General features: G+C 40.7%; 1 protein-coding gene across 1 annotated transcript in view; it reads right to left on the bottom strand.

The window, feature by feature from the left end:
* Positions 1–23418, bottom strand: part of SEMA5B (semaphorin 5B) — a 266477-nt gene that overhangs the window by 178877 nt on the left and 64182 nt on the right. The window contains exon 2 of the mRNA XM_058840177.1: positions 4667–4727. The gene's annotated coding sequence lies outside the window, so the exon portion shown is untranslated. The remainder of the gene's footprint in view (positions 1–4666; positions 4728–23418) is intronic.

The following is a 23418-nucleotide window of genomic DNA, read 5'->3' as shown; positions in this document are numbered from 1 at the left end:
ATACCTGGCTTTGAGAGACTGCTCATTAGCCCTTGGGTCCTGTGCCACTTTAGGCAACCTTTTCAGAACAACTCTTTTATAGCTTGTGTGCTCTGTTTTTCCTCAGGCCACAAGTTAAACACACTGAACAACACCGGAGAAAGAAATAAACACTGAGTCAGAAATAAATAGATGCATATGCACATGCCTAATATCTCCCCCCACACAGACACACAATCAGGGCCAGAGATCAATGTTTTCAGGAAGAGGTGTAAGGGAACAAATTATCACAGTGCTTTGTCACTGGTGGCAAAGGAAAGAAAAAGGAACATTCAGGAAGGTGATGAAATGTTTCAAGAAAAAGCAATATATTTTTATGTACTTGTAAAATCCATTGGCAATGACTTTTCTGGTTAATTGGTTTCATCTTATTAAACTAAAAACGTATTTGTAAAATCCAGACATATTCAAGCATAAGTCCAAGTTCTTCACCAAAAGCCAATACACCATTTCAAAAAAGAAAATTCAGCAATACAAACCATTTTCCATTAGCCTGAAATCACAGCACTCATATTGGGAAGAGAAATGGATAGAGTGCTTGACTTCTCTAAAATGCACTTTGGAAAAATCACATAACTCATTTACCCCAAAACTGCCATCCTCTTTCTCTCTGGCCCTGTGAAAATGGATGAATATTTTGGCCCAATTATGCAGTGATTTATAAACCAACATTCTGCTATCTTTCCTTGCACTTGTCATGTTCGACTTCTTCCCCTTTATTAGACTACTCTTCTTCCCATTAAATAGTCCCTCTGTCTCACTTGCCAAAGAACTGCCAATGGGCCCCTGATTTTACAGAAGAATAGACTCAGCTTTACCAATGGAAAAGGGCCTCTAATGTACCATGGACGAAGCACAGTGAAGCATGGTAATTTGCCTGTGTTAATGATGCTACTTCACAATGATCAGGAAAACAAAAATGTCTAATAGCTAAATGACACCCAGTCCTTCTGCAGCCTGTTGAATTCAAAATCAGTGGGAGAAAAACCCAACATCCTTTAGGAGATGAACTAAAAGTGGTTGCAGTGTTTCTTTTCTTTCCCCCCAAATTCCTGTTCAGCACTGAATCACTAAAATGGGTGATTTGGTGCTGGAAGCAAGACCAAAAAAAAAAATAAAAATAAAACCAAACAAACCAAGTGTTTCAAAATGTTTCAGTAGCTCAAAAGCAGGTGGAGAAGAATTAATGAACATACATGTAAATATTTTTGGACATACTTTACACTGGTGTGATTTTGTGTAAAATACCACTATAAAGTAGGATTAAAGTATAATTCAAAATTTTATCTTTTTTAGATGGAAAGAGGAGGTCATTACTGTGGGAAAGACAGAAAAGCAATCTGCATGTGTCATTGCTTACTTCTGAAGATGCTCCAGTTCCACAAAGCTCTGAGCTCTTGAGTGCTAAATCAACCCCGAGAAATGTCTTCAGCCACAGTTCTCATGAGAAAGCTTCTTAGAGCTGGGTTCCCTAAGCTGCCTGGCTGGGCAAAGCACTGATTGCTTTGGCCAGTCAAAGAGTCATTGCTCCAAAAGTCAATCTTCAAATACAGCACGTTAAGCTACTCCGTGGGAGAAACTCTGCTCTCATATTTGGCCAAACACAACAGGCAGAACAGCACCGGCTTTGATGACATTATTTGGAAAGCACAAGAAGGGACCAAGGATCATAAACAATCATATGGTGCATGTTTGGTAATCCTTTGGCACTGTTGAAAGGTTGGAGAATAGACTCAAACACAGGTTTATGAAAAAAATATGAACAATATTTACAATATTCCTCATATAAGAAAAGGCTTCTCTGATATTTTCCAAGGGCAGAGGGAGTGATTTGTCATCCAGTTGCAGCTCTGTAGATTTTGTAGCAGTCTGATTGGCACACTGCACACCTTCCTGGTCCAAAACTTTCTGGTACAGCTGTGCAAAACAGGAGCAGGACTTGAATTCAAGAATGGCTGAAAATATAGGACCAAGCCATTTCAATTTCATCTCCATTTCATTTCACAGACTCACATAGAATCACAGAATCATTTAGGTTGGAAAAGACCTCTGAGATCATCGAGTCCAACCTTTGACTGACCTCCAACTTGTCAACCAGACCATGGCACTGAGGGCCATGTCCAATCATTTCTTGAACACCTTTAGGGATGGTGACTCCACCACCTTTATGGGCAGCCCCTTCCAATGCAATCCTTGTTCAGGCATTTTTCAATCCATGATGTTCATTACTTAATGAACCCTGAGGTAAGACCCTATCCCCATTAAGAGACAGCTTTTATTGTAGAGTGCTTAGGGTGTTGTTGGGGATGGAAGGTGGGAGGAAGCAAGATTATTTACTGTAGAGCTCTACTCTTGATTCTCCTGTGCTTACCACAGGAAAAGTTTGTCAATGCAGGTTGAAAATAAGCACCTGAAGACTCTCTAGATAGCTGTTTATTCAATCTCGAGTAGCACTCAAGGGGAGTACTAAACTCTTCAAGACACATGCCACACATCACGTATTAAAAATTCTCCAAAATGTTCTATTATTAAGTTTTTTTACTAACATGCCTACTTCAACTAAAATACATATTCTAAAAATCCCACAAGATGGGTGTTTCAATAGCTGGCTCAATGTTTGATTTGCAGAAAATGTGTCTATAGCACTAGCAACCAGGCCTTGGGAGAGACATAAGCAAAGGAGCAGTGACATGCCTTAAACACCAAACGATTTACTGTAATTTTAAATATTAATGTTTTCTAAATGAAGAGTTTTGATATCTTTAATCTTGTGTTTTGCAGACTTTGCCAAGTTGAGACCATAATACTTATAAGCAATTTATCAGCAAAACCATGGCTGACTCTACAGAGGCCTGATATTTGAGACCTGCCCAGGCAATCTCTCTGTGAAGTCAAGGGGCTGAGGAAGGACTCCCAGCTCTGGCCCAGCAGAAGTGCTTCTCCAGTGGGGCATTCAATCTCCCAACCAGGCCTTGCTCAAAGCTGCTTGGCAGTGTGCAAAAGGCATGTTGTCAGGGGTTGAATGCAAAACAAACCTCACCCCTGGGGCAAAATTCACACCTCTGGCAGAGTAACAGAGATGGTCTTTCAGATGGCCAGGGCAGAAAACCAGAATAGCTCTCACTGCTAGCAAAGAACAGCCATCCCCTCATCCTGCCAGCAGAGCACAGTACCACCCCTACCTGTAGGGCAGCAGAAGCCCTGCAAGCAAAGCCAGAGGCAGGGACAGAGCAGGTTCACAGGCCACAGCCACCTTTTACTGTGGGCAGGGACATCTCTGCTGCAAAGCCTTGGGCCCCTCCATGATCACATCATGGGAGGCTGCAGATCATCCCTCTTCTGCCCTTATCTACAGCAACAGCAACACAACAAAAAGCCATGTGAGCAGAAAGGCTGGAGGAGCTCACACAGCAAAAATTTTTTTTGGTGTCTCTCTTGATATCAAACTGCTTGTGTGAACAGTATTGCTCCTCTACAGGGTTGCCAATACCTGGAGATGGTGCAAGGTGCTTGTCATAGCAACTTAAGTATTATCCATGCTTGTACCTAGATTTTGCAAGATGAGTGCACAGGTCATAACATCATTATATTCGTTAATTTTAATGTAGTGGTATCTCTTTTACTTGATACTTGTCAGGCAAATACAGCCACCAAGGTGTGCAGCTGTTAAATGCTAACCACAGTTCCTATCACCCTTTTTTGTTCTTCACCTTCCTTTCACTGTGCATTTTCCTCAAGATCTTTCTTCCTTGATTTTCTTGAGAAAAATGGCCTCCTTTATTGATTAAATTACAAATTCCAAAGCTGCATGATTGAGTTATATGATAACACCTGACGAAAGACAATTGAAATAAATGGAAAAATTAGCACTCTCTTTATTACAAAAGGTTTGGATGTTGAGTAGCTGACTGAATTAAATGGAGATTGAGCAGATCTGAGAGAATTGATTAGGAAAAACAATGCAGAATTCAGAAAATAGATACCAAAATTAGCACCTTACTAATTCAACTTTGAAAAAGATGGAAAAAGTTGAGAAAGAAAATGAAAGTGTATCATTTTCATGCATTCACAACCATGAATTGCCCAAAAGCTTACCTCTGTGGTAAGACTCCTAAGATACTGAACTCTGACATCAAGTTACCAAAGGCCAACAAATACATAACCAGGTCAGCAGCCTCTAGGGTTCATTAGTTCAGCTTCTAGTATGCCTTTTTAATTAGTATCACAAACAAAAGAAGGTTCTTGACCTTTGTTCTGTGTCTGGGCAGCAATGGCATGCCAGCTTTTGGTAATTTATTATTGCATTTTATTCACTGCTCATAGATGCTAATGAGATATTTTTAATTTTGTCTGCTTGTGACATTTCCTGCAATAGTGACAGATGTCTTGGGCTTTCTTCCTGCAGATTAGGCAACCATTATTGGAATTCTTAGATTAAACAAGCTGATAAAGCAAAGCATCTAAAATGTCATGATCGACTTTGAAACCATGTCTTCTCTCAGTGACTTCCCTACAAGTTTGTTGTGAAGTAGACAGAGTCTAGCAAAGATGAGCTCTAACAAAGCTCTGGAAAGAGTGCAAACACAGCTCTTAAACAAGGGCTGCAAACATGATATTATTTACTTACAGCTTCTGCATTACTGAAGTGTCATATTCAAAGTCATGCTCCAGGGAAAATCTTAAGTGACCTGTGGAAATATCAGAAAACAAGTCTTCAGTGGATATTTCTAACTACATCTTCTACCAGACAGGGAAGAATTTTGACAACTTTTGTAAATCAAATGTAGTGAAAATATTATTTAAGTTTAACCACAAAGAAATGTAAAAACTTTCCTTAGTGGTCACCTGAAGGTTACTTCAAAACTAGCTCCAGCTGCAATTATTTGCTTTCTGCAAAAAATCCTAGCCCACAGATTGGGTAGCAGAAAATGTCTGTAGAAACAAAAAATATTTTAACACAATCAATCTGACTGAGAAATTTTGCAGCCCTGTCTGAACTTTTCATAATACTAAATGCTTCATCCTCACAGAAGAGACAAGGAATCACTCTTGTCCCAGCTTCCAAGTGGGAGATTTGCACCAGTGAGAAATGTAGGCTATGAACACATATCTTACTCCTCATTGCAATGTTCCCTTTGGAAACACTTCTGTCCCCACCATCCATCACCCTGCCTCATCATTCACTCCTGTTGGAGTTGACTGCACCTTCCATTCTGACTGTTGAACTACAGATACACTCAGATTAGTCAAGAATTATTTGAACTGCTCAAGTCAATGCAGGAGCTGCAGCCAGATGGAGATGCATGAGTGCAGCCTACACAGTTTGCCCCCAGTCTCACAGCAGGAGTGGCAGGGCAGAGAGCCTGCACACTGACTGTGAGCCACAAACCTCCTCTTTGAAACACCAAAAGCAAAGCTCAGAATGAACAAATTTGCTCAAGAAACCCACATCTGAAAGGTTATTCTCACTGTTTTCACCCATAAGTCTCATGATAGTTAAAAGGCAAAAATTACGATAAATTCTAACAAATTCTAGATTAGTTCATACTAATTTATCCTTTAGTTATGACAGCACCACCTGCCATACCCTGTGCCTGAACTCTTTGCACTGAGCACAGTGCAGACATTGGCCATGATAGTGTCTGCTCCCTGGAGCTCACCAATAAGAGATCAAAGAGCTAAAAGCATAGGCAGGGAAAAGACAGAGACAGCAAAAACTGGAGGACACTTCCTTACAATGGCTTATGAGCACAAATCCCACTCAGCCAGTATGAAATGTATCACTGTGAAGAGATTCTGACCCTGCTACCTATTATGCTTGACAGACAAACTGAGTGAAATAATTTATCTAATTATTTACATGGCTTCCATTAGAGCAATGTCTGAGCATTCACAAACCAGATGGGTTTTTCCTCACTGTGCTCCTAAGAAGGAGCATATGCTGCTAACACTACATCATAGATGAGGAATAGAGATATTAAAAAGACAAAATGCTTTTTCCAGGGAAACTAGTATCTGATCTGACAAAATTCTATATAATGCCAGAGGGCTTCTGTAGGGTAAGGTGCTGCACTCAGGGATGGGCCATTAGACTTTAGCCATAGGCAGACTTCTTAGCACCCTGGTAATTTTTTGAATGGCTTCCGTACAGTATGAATCTGGAAAAGTGAATGGGAAAAAGGGAAATGGAGGGGGGAAAGGGAAAATAGGGAAAAAAACATTAAAAATGAAAGTAATTATAAATGTAGCACCATCTGAAAAAAACCAAACCACAGAAACAGAGGAACCAGTCATGCAGTTCAAGCAATTGTTTCCTTCAAGAAACTTCATTCATCACATTTCCATAACCCCGAAAAGGCTCTCACAGTCCTCTCTTTCAACATATTAAGACTGACACGCATGCAGACTCTCACATTTCCTTCCTTCTCCTATCACTCTTTCCTCATGGAAGAAATCATAGGAAAGGGATGAAGATGTGAACATTTCTGCAGCTGTTCTGCCAGGGCTGAATCCTCAAGGTAAGGACACCCAAAGGAGCCCAGGAGTGACAGAGCGCCCACCAAAAGGACTCAGTCTTCACTGTCAGATAACTCCTGCTTCTTTTAAATGGTGAAAGTGGAAAGGCTTCTTCAGTGATATCCTGGGAGGCAGTTCAGAGCCCAGTGTACCAGCTTGTGAGAAAACAAGATCCATGTGTTAGCTCAAACCTCCAGGACTGGCAGGTAGCCTTTTCTAGAAAATAAGCCACTGGACAGTACAAACTCTAGGTTTCATCAGCAGAATCATTCTGCTCTGCACACTGCCTCTCTAAACATAATAGCTCCCCTTTGGCTAGAGAATAGAGGATTCCCTAAATGAACCCTTTGATCTGCAAGACACTGAGCCTTCTCCTGAAATTTCTTCTCAGATGTTTTAATTCCCTGCCAGGTTACAGCATGAAACCTTTCTCATCTCTCCATTAAAGCAGCAGATAGACAGATGGGATAGTCTTCATCTTTCAGGACCCTTGAAGTTCATTTCCCATCAATTTTAACAGGAATGCTCACAGCTCCTGTTAAGTTTAAGAGAACCAAACCTATAGATCATGCTTAGTCAAAGCCAGGAGAGTCCCAAGCCTGGTAGTCCCTCCACAGGGCTGTCATCAATTAAAAAATAGCAGCATAATATAAAAACAGTATAATGGCCAAACTTCCCCCTCCACACATGTTGCCAAATCATTTTTGAAAACTCTTCGAACACTGCAGATAAAAAGCCCAGTGAGTGCTGTTAGTGGAGTTGGAGCTAAATGTCTAAATGTCTTCTCTTCATTAACGGATTTTATTCTCTCTTCATCACCAGTCAAAGGCAACAAGGTGTTATTGCCCTTTTGCAAGCTATAAAAAATACAACAGAGCAGATGGATTACACCTCACCCAAGGTCCCTTGGGACGCCCACATTTGCACAGAGAAGTGATCCCAAAATGCCATATACCCGGTGCCCTGCCCTTCCCTCCAGCCCAGCCTAATTCTCTGAATTTCATGATGATTCAAAAGTTTATTTAAAGCCTCTACAGCTATGGGTGTGTCCAAGGAATTAAAGCGGAGCCAAAAAAGTTTGAATTGCACAGCTCTGGTTGAGATTCTTTGTAAAACTGAAACACAGAACTGGGAGGGTTTAACCTCACACAGGGAAAAGGTGGCATGTGTCAACTGGGTTACGATGTGAACCCCCAAGAAGATACAGTAGCAATGCCAGGGTCCTCTTCCCAGTCAAAGTGCCCTGTAAGTGCTCCAATGGTATCCACACAGCCCACACAGCCCACACAGCTTTCCCAAGCCTGCTCCTTCCTTGCATAGCAAGTGGTGCCATGAAGACACAGGAAAAAGCCAGATACAGAGGAAGAGCTACTAACACCTCTTGCAATTTCCCAGTGTAAATGGAGTGGCCAGGCACAGTTACACACTGAAATGAAGGCAGCCAGGAGAGCTGACAAGGTTCATAGACACACAGGCATGGTTTACTACTCAAACCATGCTAAGCTCTTTAGGTAAGCTTTGTTATTACAGATGGTATTGCTTGCCCTAGATCTGATGTCCAAAATGGGGCTGCTCTCTGTAATCCTTCAGAGGCTGCTTATAAATCAGAGAATGCTTCACCTCTTGACCCATGGCACTAATAGATGATCATGTAAATGGCGCAGTGTTTTAACCTTAACAGACATTTGCTAAGGTTATTGTAGACAAAAATGAGGTCAGGAACTGTGGTCACGAGCCTTAATCTTGAAGAGCCTCGGTCTGGAGTCATCTGGTGCCCTCTGGTTTGTACAGTGCTGTCCCTGTGGCTGACATGTACAGCGAGCAGAAGGCTGAGGGTGTAAAGGGGGGAGTGAGCTCTCCTGTGCCACCCCTGCACAGCTGCACCCCACAGTGCCTCCTGCACCTCCCAGGACCCTTCCAAGCCACTTTGCTTAGCAAGAAACAGCAACTGCAGTAACGTAATTGCTGTGGAAATCATTTTGAAGGCATCAACCCCTAAACACAGAGGGTAAACAAAATCTGCTTCTGTATGAGCTCTTCCACTTTTCTCAGGCGTCTGAGGGATGTCCTTTATAAACCATGAGATAAGAGCAGACTCTCTGTTCAGACTGCATATCTGCCTGGTTCCTTAGATACCAACGAAAGCCCAAAGGCACGGCTTGGCATCTCATCCCCTTCTTACAAACTCTTTCAGAAAGTTACAGCTGATTTTGACACAAAGATGATGAGAAATGGGGAGCTATTCGTGCCATTCCGGGGAACATGCCAAACCCTGTATTAACACCCCCAACCCTGTTAAAAACAAAATAAAGTAAAAAAAAAACCAACAACCAAACCAGCAAAAAACAACCCTCCTGTTTGCTACTGATTAGGCAGCCGAATTAAAACTGATGAAGTGATTGGATAGGATCCAAAGCTGTTTATCTGCACATAAATCACAGACATGCTTTACTCAGCCAGTATGGATTTATTGAGCTAGAGGAAAGACCTCGTACTCAGAATGCTGATTATTACAGCAATTAAAATATCAGTGAAGCAAACATTTTTGGTAGAAAGCTGTTAGGGGCTACTGGAGAAATAATTCCATTAAATATTAATTCAATCAGGTTTCAAATTTTAAGAAAAAGGAGTTTTAATAGAAGGTTTATTTTTTCTCATTAAGTATATGTTGTTAGAAAAATCAAATTCAAAAGGAGGAAGGACACAAAATAACTAGCTGGACATGCCAAAGGAGATTAGAAAGGAAGGCTGATACATATTTTATGATCGCAAGGGAATAAAAAAAATAAATTGAGAGATGTACTGTCACACCAGACACAGTGTTAATAGCTAAAGTATATGGCAGTAAGAACTGCTGTTCCCACAGCTATTAATGTAAAACTGAAAATGCGGAGCAGGCTATAGCAAAGGAAAATAAATCACACTTTTTTTTTTTTTTTCAATTTGAAAATATATATAAAATAAATCCCTACCCCATCATTCACTCTCTGCATCCCAAGCCCCCAGCACCAAGACTGTCATTTCAGCAAGCTACAACTTCCAGGCAAGTGAGACAAGTGACAATTTCTTCCTATTAATCATTGCTAATTTATTTATGCAATTTTTCTACTTATGAGAATCATTGGCCTGGAGATTATTTCCTCTTTCTCTTTTGAGTCCTGAGAAACTATTTAACACGGGAAGTAGTTAAGGGGGGTACAGTGGGGAGAGTGTCATGTAGCCAAGTTACGCATCCCAGCTGGAATCTGGGATGATGTCTTGCAGTTCTGACTCCTTCAGCCAAGTTTCATACAGGAAACACGAATGCGCCAAGGGTGCAGTGAAATCCATTGGAGCCAATAAATAGCACTTGACTCCATTAACACACTCCTGCTATGGATCCCTTCATGAAACCCTCAGCCACCTTGCAACCAGTTTGCTCAGGAGGTAGCCAACAGCTTGCACAGGGGAAAGGTTCAGGAGCCAAGAGGATCCCCTGATGAAGCCTCACAGATTCAGAGTGTGTATGCATGTGGGATGTGCATCCAGAGCCCTTCCAGAAGAGGCAAACACTGCTCATATATAAGGCTCATATGGAATAGCGGCCATGGAAGGTCATGATGTCACTAGTGAGGTAAAGGGCAAATTGCCGTGAGGAACTTCATGAGGCCCCAGAAGACAGCTCACTCTTTGACCAGAGGCTCTTCTCCAAGCCTGGGATGGGTCCAAAGGTACCACAGAGAAGGAGGCATCCCCATCAGTTCATGCAGTTTTTTCCCATCCAAAACAACCTGTTTCATCTAGGAAAAAGGACTAGAAAAACATTTGTATAATTTGTAGATTAATGTTTTGTGATGCATGCATTACAAGTCCGATTGCTATTTCAAAGCTATTGGTAGCAAGAATAATTTCACCTAACATAGAAATACCTCTGTGATAGATTTCTGGAGTAAGAGATAACTTTTGAGGAAAGTAGCTGACAAATTACTTGACAAATTTGTCAACTACTTTGCAGCCATCAAGATAAAAGGCTTTATATGTTGTATGATTTTTTTATGTATATATATAAAACACTTTTATTGGACTGTTGATAAAAGCGTGAGCTACAAAGGAACTTTTTCCCCCAGCTGAGAAAAGGCAAGCTGCTAGACAAATCAGCTCAATCTCTGCCTTTCAAACAATATAAAGCAGTATAACTTTCAGGAGTAACACCTCATCTGTTTTTTTTTTCCAGACTGCCTATCAGGAATCAAGCAGTAAGTAAACATTAGAAAAGTGTTCCTCTGAGAGCAAAGGTTTAGATTTGAGTCACAGGATCCATTGAAAAGAAAAATTGCTTCTGTGCATTGGGACAGTGCCTTCCCTTCTGAAAAGTTTCTAAAAAGAGCAAATGGAGATAATCTTTTTACAAGGTATAACCCATATAGAAATTCATTATTGTTTCCCTTTAAAAAAAGAATGGAACTGCTATTTTAAAAAGGTTAAAAATATACAGAATATACAACTATAGCTGGTAAAGACACAGTTAAAGTGTTTTATCATGGTCTAAAGTGAAGCTCCTATTGATGAGAACATGAGATAAACAAAAGAGGTAAAAACATAATAGAGCCCTAAATCACTAAGAGTATTTAATCCAGAAGTGGGGATATATATACCCAGCAATTGTCGATTAAATATTTTAAGTATCTATTCTTCTCCCAGCACAAAACACTCGCTAGAGTGGCTTCAGCACTGCAGCTCCCTGAAGGCTGCATTACTGCTTGTTAGCCCCGTGCAAGCACTAGTGTGGATGCAGAGATGAAAGGAATCATTGTTCATGCTGTACAAAAGCTAAACTAAACCTCCAGAGAAGGTGAATGATTTCCAAAGGATTTTACAGCAAAACAGTGGCACAGTGGGGGGAAGGGGGAACCCCAACTTATGAGCCAGTGCCTCCCAGACACTATTCCTCATTTCTTGCAAGAACACCCTGGAGTTAGGCATTACTTTCATTCCTGCTTTTTCCACACACAGCCATGACTATTAAGACTGTCACTAAAGCATGTACATATGCATGGAAGGTCACAGAGGCAGGGCCCAGAATAGTGCTCAAAGACAATACTTAGCTCTAGGTTCTGCTTTCAAGAGGTGTGAAAGATAAACTCTTGGATTTAAATTTGATTTAAATTGGAGATGAAAGTTTGATCCTAAAAGGCCTAAAGTAGACCTACAGCTGCTTGGAAATAGTTTTATGTCATAGCCAACATTTGTCCTGAATTCAGTCTTATTACACAGTGTTAAGTATGGCAGGCACCTGAGGACAGAGGATAGTCCCATGCCAGAGCACACTGGATACACAGGCAAGGCAGGGTAAGTCATGGAGCCAGACAAAGTCCTGGATGGTCACACCAAGCTGCACACTTTTCACTAACACTGATTAATTTAGGTGATTAGATGAGTCAAAAATTCAGAGGAAGATGTTGTTCATTACTTTTTTGGCCTCTTTGGCTATTACGAGAGGCGTTTTTAAGGAATGGATGATCTTTTTAACATGTAGTTATGGTTCTCATCAGCACTAAATCCATGAATATGAAAAGAATTCAAGGAGAGACAGGAAATGGCATCTTTAGTTAAAGAAAATTCCTATTCTTTCCCCAAAGAGTACAGCTGCACCATTCTCTGCAGAATGTACCACTCTGGGCAAGGAAGATCAAAGAAGTAAAAGCCAGTGAGCCAAGTTCACCTTTCGCATTGCTTCTTAGCCAGTCTCAGGATACAGAGAGCAGCTCTGCCCAAGAAATTTCCAACATGACTCTTTTCTGATTAAAGCTTGATCTGTTAACATTGAAACATCCAGTCTTTTGGTTTTGCCAAGTCTTTCAAAGAAGAATTGTGAGGGGATCAAGCCTGTGTGGCTGGTCCCATTGGCTGCTTGGCTTCCCGGCAGCTCATACCGCAGGACATGGGTGACACAGCCAACAGGGCCGGCGCTTTTCCAGGCCAGCAAGCCCCAGCTTGCAGCAGCCATGCCATGAACCAAAGCACTGGAAGTGCAAAGAAATTTTAGAATCAAAGGGCTTTTAGGATCCCTGATATGCAGTCAAACAGTTCTCAATAAAACAACATTCCTTTGCCCGTAGACTGCCCAGGGTACAGGAGAGACTTGCTTAAGCAGGCCTCTGGAGCATAAGAAGCACAAGACTATCCCTTTTTTCTCTAGGTCCCTCTGGATGTGTATTTTTATCCAGCAGCAGAATTAGGCCATATGATCCCATTCTCCCTTGTGAGATGACCAAGTCTATGCTCAGTATAGCAAACTGCTAAAGAGCAGTGTATCTGGGATTTCTGGGGCTTTCTGAACACGTTTCTGCAGACTGTTGCCTGCTAATGGCACCACTTGATTGATTGATTCCTGCAGCCTCCTTCCCATCTCCTCTCTTTCAGAGGACTCCCAGCCTGGGAGCTGTCTGCAGGACTGAAACTGACACTTCCCCAGGAAAAACATTTTCTGGACCCATATGTCTTTGCCAGACAGACCAAAGGGAAATGAATCAACACAATCAGATCAGATCGGTTGTTCTGGAAAACTCTGCGTTGGGTCCATCATTCTACAAAATCAGAGAGAAACATTTTATATTTCTGTCAAAATAAAAAAATAATTTTCATTAAGGAATTCAAAAATGTCTTTCCATTTTCCAAACTGAAACTACAACCTTTCCAAAGTAGAAACTCTTCCTAGTTTCAGACAGCAGAAAATGAGCACTAACAATACACACATATATATATACATATATATAGTACCTTCTTGTAGTGCTCCTTAGGAAAACCTGTTGAGTTTTTGTAGGCTATATTCTAGGACCAAACTAATCAATTTCCACTCAGCATTCCCCTGCTTATGCTACGTAATCACATCTATCTGTCCTGAGTAACCAAGTAGAAGGTTCTTGTGTATGATGAACTCTTACAAAACACACCAACACTGTTTTGGATTTGAAGTAGTACATAACCAGGGCCTGCAGCAGTGATCCACCTTTTTACTTAACTGTAATTTCCCCTCCCATTATACAGCAGCTAAAAAGTTGCGTCAATTCCCTACACTGCAGCAGGCACACATTTTTTTAATAACCAAATGATTAGAGGAACCTACATGCTTTATAGACAGTCTGAAATATAAGGCTCCCAACAAAGTCAGGAGAGAAAGTCCCATGGAGTCTAATGACAGCAGAATTAAGTCACTGAGCCACTGGAAAATGCTACGTCTAATGTCTGTCATTCTTTGCCTTTTCCAAAATCACAAATAAGCTGTGGCAGCCTCAGGAACAGTGGCCAACTCCCAGATTTGTGCTTTAACTACTTGACATATCCTCTCACCACTAGAGCAGGAGACAGAATGATCAGAGACCAAAACCCTTCACACTGAGCAATCTGAAAATATCAAGTTTCAGCCCAACAGAGACGTGTGTCATTCCATCACTAACTCACCAGCCCAGAGGACAAGTCCAAGACAAACGTCCCGGCAGCAGTCCAAGGTCAGAGTCCCAGGAGGTAAACCTGTCAAGAATGGGTGATGTAAACACTCCCTCTCACAGATAGTCCCACTGCAGTCTTCTCTGAACCCCTTGGACTCTGCAAACTTCCTTCTCTGGCATGCCTCCTTGGACTTCTTCCTTCTTATTTTCACATAAGCTTGTTTGTGGATGATTTATCTATTTTTAAAAAGGCACGTTTTTCCTTCATTAAAAAAGAAGTGTATCTGCATTTGGCTGATACAGATAATGGTGCTATAAAGTCCTCTTTGAGGAAGGAACTCTCTACTTCATGTTATTTCTCTTTCCTGAGTTATGTGACAAAGATCCTGGGAAAATAGCTCATAAACTTCATGGTAAGCACCACCTCCCCTTCTCCCTTTTCCTTCCTCATAACATCTCTTGAAACAATTTAAATTATTCCATTCTGGGTCTGAGCATTGAGTCTGATATGCCATCATTTCTGAAGGGCTTACTTTTCATCCATCACTAACCAGGACACAGAATCTCTACTCACTGTAAACGTGAATCAGTTTAATTTTTTCCAGAAACCATTTGTTTTTACTTTCTGGTATACACAAGTGAATAAATATTACTTGGTAGGCTAAAATTTCATGAAGTCCAACTAAAATGAGGGCACTAGATCACTAGATGCAGCATAAGCATATGGTGAAAACTTTGTAATCCCCAAGAGTACGGAGGCATCCTGTGAGGCAGCCAGGGAAGGAACTGAAGTCAGTTTTCTGAGTCCTTGTGTAGAGCTGTAAGCGTAAGCGGACTTTCCTCCACATCTCTGTTCTCAAAACACACATATTTCCACCTAGCTAGCAAATATCAAAAGCCAGCAGTTTTCTGTCTTCAGTATCAACTCAGTTACAGCAATTTTAATTGCAATTGGTTTCCTAAGTCATCATCTCTGTGCTCTTACAGTAATTTTTGCTGAAAATGTACCTCCTGTCATTGCACGGGTTCCATTCTAATCAAGCTACACTGTTGTCTCCACACTTTTGGCACCACATTTAAAAATCAAAGTGCCAAATCCCTCTGTGAACTACTCAGATACAGCACTTATATATGCCTGTCAAATTCAGAGAGAAGTCAAACTTTGACCCTAAGCAAGTTGATATATGAAAACATGACAGTGCTTCTTTGGCTAGAGGAAAAAAGGGATTACTTATAAAGCCTTTACTTAATTCTTTGTGTCTTTATTACAAAACAAGCAATTATAAATCTTCTCAGATTGTTCTAAACAGTACAAGTAAACCTATCAAAATGAGATGCACATGCCAGTATCATAAATGCTTTCCAAACAGAAATGTTAAGCACAGTTGCAGTATCGCCTCAGGTCAATGCAGTCCTGTAGTAATTACAAGTGCTAAGAACCAACAGAGCAAAGACTCAGCACAGAAATCATTCTTTTTCACCTATAAAGAAAACAAATTTCAAAGAGAATCCAAGAAAGAGTGAAGGAAACTTCAGAAAAGTAATGGAATCCCCAAGCCTGCCACTATATGCAGAGCTAATGATGGCTCTGTTAGTGAGCTGAAGACGAACGGCACAAAGGATGGAGAATCTGCCAGACACTGACAATCCAAGACAAAATGAAGAGTCATAAACAGTTATAAAGAAAGACTTGTTTTCCCTTGTCAATGAACTACTCTGTTCAACTACAGACCCAGGGCAGACACAGGATTTAGTCTATGGTATCTAAACAAAAAAATGTGACTGACACCTACTTAAAGGAAGGAAGATATTTTAAGTCCTTAGTTTAACAACACAGGAAAGACTTCCCTCATCTCAAAAAACATTGCCCATTTTACATAGGGATAAAGATGAGACCTGCTTGGGGAAGACCACGTGGCATTTGCATCCTACTGAGCAACTCAGTGTCACAGCATGAAAGACTAAAGCTTGAATCAGTTACGTAGCTGAGTCCAGTACCTGCTGCCTATTAGTTGATAAACACTGGTCATGTGCTATATAGGTCCAAAAACTATTTTGAAAAGACACCATGGAAGTGTTACCTTTCCTGTGGTCCTGGGACACCACTAGTATAGCTTTCATAGGTTATTGTTCAACTGGTTCAATGCCTCATATGAGAGGTAGATTAAATCTGTGAGTGTCCCCAGCCAAAAAGATAGAGTTACTGCACCAAAATCTCTTGCACTGACTCCTGATAATTCACATTTACTTTCCTCAGCCTTTACAGCTTCTTTCTTTGACCTTTACTGCCAGTGCAACTGCGGCCTTGCTTCCACAGAACATCACAAACACTTTGTTACTAATTTTCACCAAAGACGAGAGAAGATCTGAGAGCAGCTGGGATGGCAAGTCCTCCAAGCAACATACAAAATTTTGATTGCAACAGAAACCTAGATGCAAAAACTTGAAATCTCACAACTGGAGTGAGGAGTTTGCAGTGACTTTAGTTATACATCCTTGCAGCTAAAGTTTAGACTAAGCGATACATCCAGTAAGAGATGCTGCAGAGCCAAGAGACAGGACAAATTGCAAAAATGGACTCATTTATACTGCAGAGGATATCATGTCCACAGAAGTACAGATGATTTCCTGCAAGTGTTTATGTGTTTTCACTGGGGAAAGAAACTTGACTAGCAACCAGGTTTCCATCTGAAACTTTCTGGTAGCTGCAAACCGCTAATTTTCCACTTTTCCAATGAAAATCTCAAAGCTCAAAGATCTCTATAAAGCAACGCTTTTACAGGAATAAATTAATCTTCCAGCTAGCTCTCTAACACACATCCATAGTAGCACATAACAACCAGTGCTAGTATTTAGGCTGACCTATTTTCCTTACTAAAAGCAACACTATCCTATTTTTCTTTAGGACACATCCCATTTTCATTTCAGATAATCACACAATAAAATCTGCTGTCTTCTCCACTTCCATTGCTGTTGACAGAGACCAATGCCTAAAGACTTATTTTCCACTGTACAGAGTTAGATCTCTAGCAAGCTCTGCCCATCAGATTATTCCATTTGTTTTCGAAATGACATGAGATCAGAGTTTTACATTAATTTTCTGATGATTATCAAGGTCCTGGAAAAACTGTATTTAATTCTGAGCAGCTCAAATCCTTGTGAGAATTCTGCTTCTTAAACACAGTAATCATCAGCTGTTTTGGACAATAGGAGCCACTTCCATGCACTGAATGTTACCCTTTCATTTTCCAGACATTGCAAAACTCATCAGTTGGCAATCCTTAAGTGTTAGCTGGGATCCCTATGAAACCTCATCAAGTAGATACTTGTGCCTATCAATACATTAAAAATAAAGCAAGAACTATCAACTGTATATCTGTACTACAAAGAGATAAACAGTTTCATAAATCACTTGTTTTCATTGTATCAGAATCACTAATTTAAATAGCAGTATCAATTCTTGCACTGTTCACCAATTCCAATAAATTTGCACTCAAAATACGTTTAGTTCACTTTTACTCAGATGTGAGGTTCTGGCAGTTTGCATTTGTAGTCTCTTCTTCATAAAGCCTTCCTGGCAACACAGATGCAAGGATGGTTTCAGACATGCTCCCAAAGAGAGCTGTAAGCAGGCAGGAGGCCAAGAGCTTATTTGTAGCAGCAAGCCCTGCAGGTGGGGAATTAAGATCACCCATTGCATAACAGCAGCCACAGGGGTCACCTCTGCTTCAAGGAAACAGCAGGAGCAGCATGTAAGAGTAGGATTTCCAACAGGTACCTCTGAGGTGTCCACTGTTCTCAAAACAATGAAGAGTGAAGCACCCAAGCCCCCACAAGTCGATGAAGATTGTCCTCCAGCCTTTCTATGACACAATTCTGACCAGGCACAAAAGTCATGAGGCTGTAAATCTCCACCACCTGTACAACCACAGAACCCTTAATTTTGTTTCATATTATGAAGATACAAAATATCCAATTTCTTTCTTCAGTGTTAGACAAACAAGAAGGATTCTACAATGCTACTATAGCATCTTTATTCAAACCAGAGATTATTAATGCAACTAATGGTCAAGGCTGACAAAACACCACTGGACTCCACCGTTGAACCCACTGTATCAGGCAGGAAGGACTGAACGCCACACTCACTGATTTCAGAAAACAGAGTATTTCTATCTAGTTTGTCATAACTACCTCATTAAGCAAATTATTTCCCTTTCTGCCTGCCCCTAACCATCTAAAAGTTTAGCCTCATTTCCAATTTGAATTTGCCCTTTATTAAATTGAATTCACTGTTCTTTGTGTTACTACTTGTGTTATGTATCATTTCCTTTTCCTGGTATTAAATGACCCTTAAGATGATCATCCTGCCATTAAGCATTTCTCTAGATGAAACTGGCTAAATTCATTCCTTTCCCTCTATCTCCTTTAATGGTGCAGTCTTCCTTTGGAGTCTGTTTCTGACATTAAGAGCATGAACTTGGTGCATGATGCTACAAGTGTGATCTTAGCAACAGCATAATGACACATTTATTAATTGTCTTATCCCAACAAAGCTGTTTTTAAACCTTCACTCAGATGAGCAGTGTTTTAATAACTTCCATTAACAAACACTTCTTTTCCTGACTGCTCTCATTTTGTATCACTCATCTCAGGATATATTTGCTGATTCAGACCAGACACTTCCCTTGTGGCACCACAAACATCTATACAGGGAATTAAAAACCCATTGGGTCTCAGTACTGCCCTTCGAGAGCTAGCTATCAGGTTCACAGGGTTGTGAGAGACACTGGCTCATGCTGTCAAACAGGAATGAAGTTAAGAACTCTTATGTTTTCTTCAATCTTGATCTGTGGGGTATAGGATTTATTGTGGAGTTAGGCATCCAACATCAGTAAGGTTAATGCAGTTATGAGTTTCAACTAAACTGCATTCATTTACACATTCTTTTAACTCAACTGTGTTTCATATGCATTCTACCTTCTCACTGTTCAAGTGCAATTTGACACAGTCATTTCCTCACTTGTGATCCTTTCCAGCACATCCTTCTCTGGACCTGAACCAAACCCCATTTTGGAAAGACGTTTCTGAGCTACCTTAATAGGCTCAGCCTCCCATATTTCAAAACATCATCAATGGACAGAAGTAATAAAACTTGTCTGATCAGTATGCTTCTTCACCTGTAGGATCAAACCTCTTGAAATTCTTCCATTATTAACTTGCAAATAACTTATAACCCAACCAGAGACCCACCCAGAAGACTGCTAACAGTACCGACATTCTGCCCACCAAAGCTGTACACTTCTAAGGCTTTTTTTTTTACCAAATATGGATATGGACATAGATATTATCTGAGCACATATATGTGTCTATATCTACATCTGTAGATATATGTTTGTGTATTAGATGTATTTATGTATGTGTGTATATATGTACATGTCAGTATATTTATGTATATAAGTATAAATGTATATGTATAGTTACACAGGACACTTATTTGTAATTTTGGCCTCCTATGCACCTAAAGAGAAAAACACTAGAAAATTATTCTTCCAGTAGGGCTATGGCAGCATGGTGAAAATCTCTCTGCTCTTAATTAGTCAAAGGCTCTTTAACTCATGGAGTTATAAACTGCCAGAAGAAGAAATCTATTGAATGTAAGAAATGTGCTTTAGATAAGTAGCAGGGAATAAAGTACAAGATGGCCCAGTGTTACTTGGCTTGACAAAGCTTTACTTGCCCTGGATCAGCAGCAGAGCTTTTAGTGTCCCTTCTTTACTTTTAATGAAACTTTACCACAGAATCTCCTCTGTACCATGACCTGGGATTCATAAAAACAATGAAACAGCCTATATATTTTTCTGATTATATTTTCCAGAGCCAATTTCACACAGACTGTTTATAAGTCACTCACCAGAAAGCAGAAAAGAAGAAAAGAACGTTTTCCATCTCTTTACTGAAAAGCAAAGAGCCTCAAACCAAACAAAATTGTACACATCTGTGTGACACCAGCAGCAACTTTTATGATACCATATGCCCTGCTGAATGGTGTTTCACTCAGCTGATGTAGCCTTACTGAAAGGTTAATAAAGAGACATGATCTTTGGCTAATAAAGGCCGAGTCCGTTATAAAGGAGATAGATTTCAATTTGCAAGGAGAAGGAGGGAAAATAGTCAGAAGAAATCTCTGCTGAGAGCACTGTTGGCATGCCATGATTTGCAATGCAGGGACAAGGGGCCTTTGATGGGGTTTCACTATGACTGCACATGGGGCAAGCAGAGCCAGGACCTGCTCCAAAGCCCCCTGTGAGGTTCTTTCCCCAGAGCCACACAGCAACCCCAGAGCTTGTTTTCCAGTTTAAGGATAAGAGAAACTAACATCTCAGTTCTCATCTGTTTCTGTATTTGACACTATTTATCACTCTGATGGGCTGTGTTACAATTAAAAAGATATGAGGGGGTTCCAGCCTAGGGGGCTTTTTTCTTCTAGGATGCAAAAGGAAGTCTGAGATGCAAACCACTTCAGAAACACGCACATGGAATTGTGAGATGCACCGTCCCTGAGAGATGGGGCTGGGCCACCCACAGGCACCAAACAGCCTTCAGAGAAAAGGTGGATCCTCATCTGCCCTTTCTACCACTGCTCAGAAAGTGGGAAGCAAAGGTGACTTTTACTGAAGGAAGCCTTCTTTTCACATATACAGACATTTCTGCAGAGCCTGGCAGGCTTCTTCCAGACTCCCAGGAAAGCATTTCCAGCACACCCTGTCCCAAGACCCTCTTGTTCCCCCTCCACACACTCAAATCCCATCAAGGTAAACAAGTGGTAAGACTTCAGGATTAGGTCTATTGACCTCAGAAGGAATTTTGCTCAAACAAGCATTAAGCCTGGAAGGATTTTGTCCTTACTGAGAGGCTTCTAAAGGTTTCCCACATAAGAGTTTCAGGAAAATGACTTGTGGAATTTACATCCAGCTTTGCTCCCTCAGACATTTTGGCAGCTTATCCTGGAGGACACCAGAGCTGGCACTCAGACAAGACGTCAGCTCACAGCCTAACAAATTATTGATTCTCTTCTCACTTTGAAGCAAGGCAACAACAAACTCCTAAATGCACTGCATCCTTCAATATCTCCCTCCAGAGAAATACCCATCTATAACACTGGCAGTAAGGGGGTGGTTCCATCTCAGGCCATCTCAGGTGGACAGAGCTCTGTGCTTTTGTATTTTGTTCTCGATGACCAGGTGAGATTTCTGCACAGAGCAACTTTCAAATCCACACTGAGACACAGCAAGACATATATACAAATGTTTGAGTACACTTATATGAAACAGATTGAATTTGGAGTGCAGAAGATGTCCAACAGAAAATGGGGTTAAGAGTTTGTTTTCCCCAGTATTACATTTTTAAGAGATAAACAGAATTTTCCATGCGTCATACACTTAATGAGCTCCAGATTGAGGACACAAAAAGATCTTGACATTAGCTTGAAGAAACAAAATGTTCAAAATGATCTTGACAAATTGAGGCCCTTCATCATAAAAGGCACATCACAACACGAGCGCCAGTCTTTTGAAATTCCTGTTATTTTTCTGCAACTAATAGCAACATGCCCCATGCTTTCTTGTTTTCCTCCAGCTCTCTTTACTGCCCACTCACTAGGGATGTAGGTTCTCTCTTGAGCCACTGCTCTGCAAGGGCTGTGCTTTCTCCTGCTGCTGGTATCCCAACTCTGCAGCCCCCAAATACCAAAACCCGTATGCAGCCACCAAAAAGTGCAGGTGACTCAGCACTAGACTTACGTCACAAGCAGACTGAAGAGTAATATCTGAGTGTAGTTGTGGGAGCAGCTTTCCCTCGTGTCGAGGGCTAGAAATGAGGCCATTTGATGGAATCCATCACGGAATGCCTTGTTGGGATATACAGGAGAGGCCAGGAACCAAACCCAAGAGCTGCAGCTTGCAGTCATTTGATACATCTCATATGCAATGCCTCCCACTGCCTTGCACCAGCTCACATTAGGACTAGAAGGGGTCCCTTGGGTAAATCCTGCATTCTTACAACTTAGAATGCAGATAAATCCAGCAACTCATCTATTCTGCATTGAAATGCTTCCCCTGCACCTGAAATCAATATGGTCTTCATGCAAATTTTTACTACATGTGCTGCATGGATTCTAAACATTCATTCAGTTGACACACCTAAATAGCTCAGAAAATTATATTACAGCTTAGCAAGTCAATGATCTAAAATTTTATATCTCCCTTACCACATATTTATAAACAACACTATCAACATTGTTAAGGCTACTGTGTGAAATTCTTATACCATTTCTAAATGTATTTTTTTTGCGAATGCTACTTCTATCAGAAACATTAAACAGCATTTTTTTTTTTTCTCCAGGCACTCTTTTCTGATTAAGATTGATACAACAGAGGTTTCAAATGTGCAAAATACTCTGTACCACAAATACTTTTCATTGTCCCTGTGAATTGTAGTATGTCCCAATTTCAAGAGTCTGCTGTGCTTTAGATAACGTTGCCAAGTTACTAAAAAAAACCATCAGCAGCGGACTGCTTGCATCCCGGGGTCATAATAATGTATCCTGGTGATATTGAAACATCAAGATGTAAACAATATAGAGACAGAAGGATGTTGACCCAAGTGGCCAAGTCTAAAAAAACTGCATGGGATAGTACTGGTATGGGTACCTGCAGAACTAGGTGCCAATTTTAGCATTTCTCAGATGAACTTGCAAACTGAGTTCATATGTTGGGCTCACAGCAGAATAGAGACCTCAACAGATGAGATTCCTGTACACTGAAGAGGCTGGAATAATCACTCCTATCCCCAAGCCAGTGAAATATAACTTGTTTTCAATACTCAAATCAACTAATGCTACAGGTTATCTTGTCATTAATACAAGCATACATAATAACAGGCAGAGGACAGCACTGAGAAAGACACCTATCCTGCTACATGGTTCTGCAGCCTTAAAATACCTGGATAGAAATCAAATATGAGCCACCATTAGCTGCAACAACATTTTTTAGGAGATGGACTGATAGCAAGACAAGGCAAATAATGAATCTTTTATTGGGCTAATATATAAGCTGTAACAAATGAGCCTTCAGGCCAAAGAAGTCTTCAGGGGACTGGCAGCAGAAAGAACATTTCTGGCCTGAAAGCATCTCAATGCTTTGAGCCAACACAAAGTCTCCACCTCTCCCCATTTTATCTCAAGCAGCTGAAAATATTTTTTGCAGCCTGTTTTTGACAGTGACAATGACAACCTGCACAAACCCAGCAGGCCAAACAGAAAAGTCCTTACTGCTTAAGTGCTCTGTTTGGTCTCTGTCCATCCAGCCTATTTATAGAGCACTCACAGCCCAATCATGGTAACGGGCAAGTTTTGCAAGAAGTACAGTCACAAAATAAA

The sequence above is a fragment of the Poecile atricapillus genome, chromosome 5 (genome assembly GCF_030490865.1).
Source record: "Poecile atricapillus isolate bPoeAtr1 chromosome 5, bPoeAtr1.hap1, whole genome shotgun sequence".
NCBI classification, from domain to species: Eukaryota; Metazoa; Chordata; class Aves; order Passeriformes; family Paridae; genus Poecile; species Poecile atricapillus.
Note: the sequence above shows the minus strand (reverse complement) of the source record. Positions and strands in the feature narration are given on the sequence as shown.